The sequence below is a fragment of the Ovis canadensis genome, chromosome 7, assembly GCF_042477335.2.
Source record: "Ovis canadensis isolate MfBH-ARS-UI-01 breed Bighorn chromosome 7, ARS-UI_OviCan_v2, whole genome shotgun sequence".
Classification (NCBI taxonomy): domain Eukaryota; kingdom Metazoa; phylum Chordata; class Mammalia; order Artiodactyla; family Bovidae; genus Ovis; species Ovis canadensis.
Window position 1 is genome coordinate 98,490,868 of NC_091251.1, and position 6,000 is coordinate 98,496,867.

Below are 6,000 nucleotides of genomic sequence, written 5' to 3' on the forward strand. Positions count from 1 at the left end.
CTCAGTCGTGTCCGACTTTTTGCAACCCCATGGACTAGAGCCCACCAGGCTCCTCTCTCCATGGAATTCTCCAGGCAAGAATACTGACGTGGGTTGCCATTCTCTTCTCCAGGGGATCTTCCCGACCCACGGATGGAACCTGGGTCTCCTGCACTGCAGGCAGTTTCTTTCCCACTGAGCCACCTGGGAAGCCATATCTGGGGACTAAGTTATGGTTCCCTTGAAGTGAAGTCGCTCAGTCGTGTCCGACTCTCTGCAACCCCATGGGCTGTAGCCTACCAGGCTTCTCCTTCCATGGGATTTTGTCTGAGTTGATGCATTCATTCATTCACGCTTTCCCTGGTTTGTGCACTCGATATATTCATCAGTGATGTACCAAGCACTCATCAACGTTTACTCCAGCTTCACCCCAGTCTTTTCTTGACCTCTGGCCCACTTCTCCTCTTTCACCAAAAACTCTAGCCCTGGACTCACAGTCTGCCCTACCTCAAAGTCCTCCTATCATCAATGTGGATAAGTCACCCCAAATCCGAGAAGCTCACTGTCACCACCTCCTGGTGACCTCATTCCCACTGTACTCCAAACACCCTTGATGTACCATCATTGGATACCGCTCCACCTCTGAAATCATAAATTCACACCCCCCACTTTCGTGGATCACCTCACGGCTTTCTGCCTCTCTCTCTTTCACCCTTGCATCATCTGTTCTTTAACTTCATTGAACCTGTGAGCCATTTTAAAAGTCACTCTCTGCCTGCTATCCACTGTCTTACCATCTGTTCTTTGACAACACCTGCCTAGGTAAGTTAAGCCATATTCTCCTTCTTGGCTCTTACACGTAGGCTGCCGAGTGCCAGGGAATAAAATTACCAACTGCACAGAGCAGAGCTGTTGGTCGCTGGTCCGCAGCCTCACTTTAGCCTGTGACCTTCCCGCAGCCATCCTGTGTTCTTCCCTAGCACTCTCCCTCCTGTTTTCACAATGGCCACTTTTTTCAGACTTGCTGTTCTGTTGCTTCCCTTCCTGCTTTGAAGATCATCTCCCTACCAACTTGAGAGGAAAAACAGAACTACTCAGTGAACACTCTGTTCCTGGTTGCCGCACCAACACACTGGCCAACATCAATCGCCACCTTTTCCTCTTTCCCTCCTAGCACAGTGCTGACCGCTCCACCGTCTTGGGCTCCCACCCACCCCCCAACTCTTGCTTCCTCAGAGACTGTGCTCCTTTTGCTCATCCCTCTCTTTTCCTCCCCCAACTCTTGCCCATCCACACGTGAAGTCAAGTTGCTCAGTCGTGTCCGACTCTTTGCGACCCCATGAATCACAGCACACCAGGCCTCCCTGTCCATCACCAACTCCCGGAGTTCACTCAAACTCATGTCCATCGAGTCAATGATGCCATCCAGCCATCTCATCCTCTGTCGTCCCCTTCTCTTCCTGCCCCCAATCCCTCCCAGCATCAGGGTCTTTTCCAATGAGTCAGCTCTTCGCATCAGGTGGCCAAAGTATTGGAGTTTCAGCTTCAGCCCTCAGTCCTTCCAATGAACACTCAGGACTGTTCTCCTTTAGGATGGACTGGTTGGATCTCCTGTATATTACCATATGTAAAATAGATAGCCAATGGAAATTTGCTGTATGTCCCAGGGAACTTAAACAGGGTCTCTGTATCAACCTGGAGGGGTGGGATGGGGAGGGACATGGGAGGGAGGTTCAAGAGGGAGGGGACATATGTATACCTATGGCTGATTCATCTTGATATTTGACGGAAAACAACAAAATTCTGTAAAGCAATGATCCTTCAATTAAAAAGTAAATAAGTTTTTTTAAGTCTAAAATGGTCAAACAAACAAAAAGACTCCGCGATTCCAAGGCTGGGGACTTGAGTTCGATCTCTGGTTGGGGAGCTAGGATCCCACCTGCCATGGAGCTACTAAGTCCACGTGCTGCAACTACTGAACCCGTGCCCTCTGGAGCGCTCAGGCTACAACTAGGGAGTCTGTGTGCTGCAGTGAAAGATCCTGAGTGCAGCAACAAACATCTCATGGCTGCACCTAAGACCCGATGCAGGCAAATAAATAATTTTTTTAAAAACCCTCCTTGAAGGATCTCTCTGGTGATCCAGTGGTTAAGACTCTGTGCTTCCAACGCAGGGAGTGCAAGTTCAATCCCTGGTCTGGGAACTAACATGTCACATGCTACCCAGCACAGCCAAAAACAAAAATTGTTTTTGTCCTGAAAATACAGTCAAACTCCATAGCATAGCACTAAAGACCCTTCATTACTGCCCTCCACTCACCTCCCATCTCATCTCTCAGCTCTTCCTTCCCACCACAATTCCTCTGCAGGGAGGATCACACTCCAGCCTTGCTGGAGACTGTAACTTGCTGTCAAGACTTTTACATGCTTTTTTCTCAGCCACATATACCTCTCCTTCTCTACCGGGCCTACCCTTCCCTCTGCCTTCACCTAATTACTGCCTAACAGACCTTCAAGTTTCAGCCTAGACTTTCCTTCCTCAAGAAAGCATTTCCAGGTCTCTAACACCCACCCACCTACAGACACATGACTGCCCGCATCTGGACCACAGCCCTCCTTCTTTGTTTCTGAAACATCCTCGCTTACTCTGGGTTCGATACGGTCACGGTTTGCTTACTCATCAGTATCTCTCAGTATACTGTATACTTCATGCTGTTCCCCACTCTGTCCCCATCGCCCAGCGGTTACCCTTCAATTAAAAATAAATACTTTAAAAAAGTTATAACATGGTAAAAACAAACAAAAAGACTGCACAGCAAAGGAAACAGTAAACGAGGTAAAAAGACAACCCTCAGCATGGAAGAAAATAATAGCAGATGAAGCCACTGAGAAAGGATTAATTTCCAAAATATACGAGCAGCTTACACAACTCAATACCAGAAAAACAGACAACCCAATCAAAAAATGGGAAAAAGACCTAAACAGACATTTCTCCAAAGAAGACAGACAGATATTCAGAACCAGGATATTAACACATTCATTCATTAATAATTAATTAATGAGAAATCCTTCTTTCTGAAGAGCTCCGGTTCCCAAGGAAACCAAGCATAATAAAACCCAAACTTGCAGAAGCAGACAAGTAATGGGGAACTTCTTTGTATTTTGCAAAGGTTTATTTGCTTTACAAAATAATTCTGAAAGTGCCTTTCTTTCAGAGTCTCCCACATACTTGAAATCCAATTTGATTTGCAGTTGCCATTTAAAGAAAACCAGCCCTTACATAAAATTGGGTATTATTACACCTAATAATGAAGGCTCTGTTTCTTTCTGTGCTTCTGCTTCCTCCTCCTGCCTGCTCACATGATTTCTGCCTGCTATCCTTGACCCTTGGCTCTCCATTCTTTCCTACGGAATATTAGGACCTTCGGTAGTTATCCCATGCTAACGGTCATCAAACACAACAGCAAACTTTTTCCTAAAGGACCAGATAGAAAATGTTTTTGGTTTTGCCGGCCGTGGATCTCTGTAGCAACTGCTTGACTTCACCATTGTAGCGTGAAAACAGGCACAGAAATACCTAAACGAGTGATCACAGCTGTGCTTCAACAGAACTTTATTACAAAAAAAAACAATGGATAAAGACTGGGTCCTCAGACTTTAATTTGCCAACTCTTGAAATACATAACCTGAGTACAGACCCTCCTCTGAACCATGAACAGCAGCTGCCTTGAGTGGAGGACAACCTTGTCTTGTTCAAGGAATGGCAAGAGGGTCCGTGTAGAGAGGCAGCAGCCAGACTGAATTCACTTATATCCCAGTTCTAGCTGTGTGACCTTGAGCCAGTAACTTAACCTCTCTGTGCTGTTTCCTCATCTATAAAATGGGAATAAAAATAGCATCTCATAATAGCTGTTAGACAATTTGAATGTGTTTATACATGTAAGGGGACTTCCCTCATAGCTCAGCTGGTAAAGAATCTGCCTGCAATGCGGGAGACCTGGGTTCGATCCCTGAGTTGGGAAGATCCCCTGGAGAAGGGAAAGGCTATCCACTCCAGTATTCTGGCCTGGAGAATTCCATTGACCGTATAGTGCATGGGGTCTCAAAGAGTCGGACCCAACTGAGTGAAAAATTGAAATACATGTGAGGACCACAGAGCAATACCAGCATTTATAAGGGCCGTATAAATGGTTATAGGATAGTAAAGGGTCCCTCTGCCATGATTGCCACTAACGAATAGATTGTAACATGAATATTGGCAATAAAGAAGAAAATAGTCATTCCCTTAGTATTCGGCCATACCTTGCTCTGGGTGGCTTTCTCACTGACTCATTTTTTATCAAAATCACAGTTCCCTCCCCCCAGAGGCAGTCTCTCTTGCCCCACTCTGTGGATTGACTGTAGAGCCAGTTTACTGCCTACCTACTAAGTGCCTTAGGCCCACCTCCCAGCACCATAGCAGCTTATCTCACAAACTAGTAGCTTAAAGTACACTCTGGTTAGATGCTGATTATGTGGTTTTGGTTTGTCAATTGATTTTTGACAGTGGTGAAAAGACAATAAATCCTTGCTGGGGTTGGGAAGGAGAGAGGGGAGGAATAGTTAGGGAGTTTGGGGTGGACATGTACACACGGCTATATTTAAAATGGATAACCAACAAGGACCTACTGTATAGCGCGTGGAACTCTGCTCAGTGTTATGTGGAATCCTAGATGGAAGGGAGCTTGGGGGAGAATGGATACATGTAGATGCATGACTGAGTCCTTTGGTTGTCCATCTGAAACAATCACATTATTAATTGGCTATATGCCAATATCAAATAAAAAGGGTTTTCTGGTTAAAAAAAAATCTCCAATAAATGCAGAAAGGACAGTCTTTTCAACAAATAGTGCTGGAACATGTAACATCCACGTGCATTTGTATGTATATTGTATACTCTACACCTTATCTAAAGATTAACTCAAAATGGATCATAGAAAAAGTTCTGGAAATGGATAGTGGTGATGGTTATGAAACATTGTAAATAAAATTAATGTCACTGGATTATACACTTAAAAGGGTTAAAATGGCAAATTTGATGTTAGTATATTTTATCATGATAAAAAAATTTATGAATCATAGGCCTAAATGTAAAAGCGAAAACTATAGAGCTTCTAACATGAAACAGGAAAAAATCTACTTGACCTTGAGCTAGGTAGAGAGTTTAGATACGACACTGAAAGCATGATCCATAAAAGAAAAAATTGATAATTTTGATACGATTTGACTTCGTCAAAATTAAAATTTGTACTCTGTGAAAGACACTGTTAAGAGCAAGAAAGTAAACCACAGACTGGGAGAGAAAATATTTGTAAATCCCATTTGTGACAAAGCACTTATATCTAGAACACATCGGCACTTAATGAGAAAATAAACAGTCCAATCTAAAATGGGCGAAAGATCTGAACAAACAGCAAGAAGATATAGGAAAGGGCAATAAACATACGAAAGGATGCTCAACATCATTAGTCATTAAGGAAATGCAAATTAAAACCACCATGAAATACCACTACACACTTATTAGAATGACACTCAAAAGCAAAACTGGCAATATCAAGTATTGGTGAGAATTTGAAGCAACTGACGCTCATGTATTCCCTGTGGGAATTCAAAATTATATAGCTGCTTTGAATGACAACTTGATTCACCCACTGCCTTTTCCCCACCCTCTATTTGCTCAGAGCCCGTGAATAATATGGGCTTGTAGATGTTTATTTTATTCTTTGGGTTACAGCACAATGCTGTCATTTATTTTGCTCTTCAAATTCCAATTCTGGCTATGGGAGCTCATTCAGGTTGGCTCCTGAGCGCTTTCGACATGCCTCTCTTTTTTATTTTTGTTTTTGATCCCTTCCTTCTTTGCTGGCACCACAGAAATTACCCACCTTTCCAAGGAAAATAGAAACCTAGATCTGGGCACTGGCATGCTCATCACCGCTAAGTTGTCTCTGCTTCTGGTCCCTTTCAGTGGGTAAAGTTAGAA